This window comes from Limulus polyphemus, unplaced genomic scaffold, assembly GCF_000517525.1.
Source record: "Limulus polyphemus unplaced genomic scaffold, Limulus_polyphemus-2.1.2 Scaffold12580, whole genome shotgun sequence".
Lineage (NCBI taxonomy): Eukaryota > Metazoa > Arthropoda > Merostomata > Xiphosura > Limulidae > Limulus > Limulus polyphemus.
The window spans coordinates 738-1,133 of NW_013678190.1; positions in this window are offsets into that span (position 1 = coordinate 738).

The window sequence follows — 396 nt, forward strand, 5'->3', positions numbered from 1 at the left end:
TACTTTGGATAAAATAGACGTAGAGGCCATTTCATAGTGCCTTAAGTATACTTTGGATAAAATAGACGTAGGGGCCATTCCATAGTGCCTTAAGTATACTTTGGATAAAATAGACCTAGGGGCCATTTCATAGTGCCTTAAGAATACTTTGGATAAAATAGACGTAGGGGGCCATTTCATAGTGCCTTAAGTATACTTTGGATAAAATAGACCTTGGGGTCATTTCATAGTGTCATAAGTATACTTTGGATAAAATAGACCTAGGGGCCATTTCATAGTGCCTTAAGTATACTTTGGATAAAATAAACGTAGGGGCCATTTCATAGTGTCATAAGTATACTTTGGATAAAATAGACCTAGGGGCCATTTCATAGTGCCTTAAGTATACTTTGGATA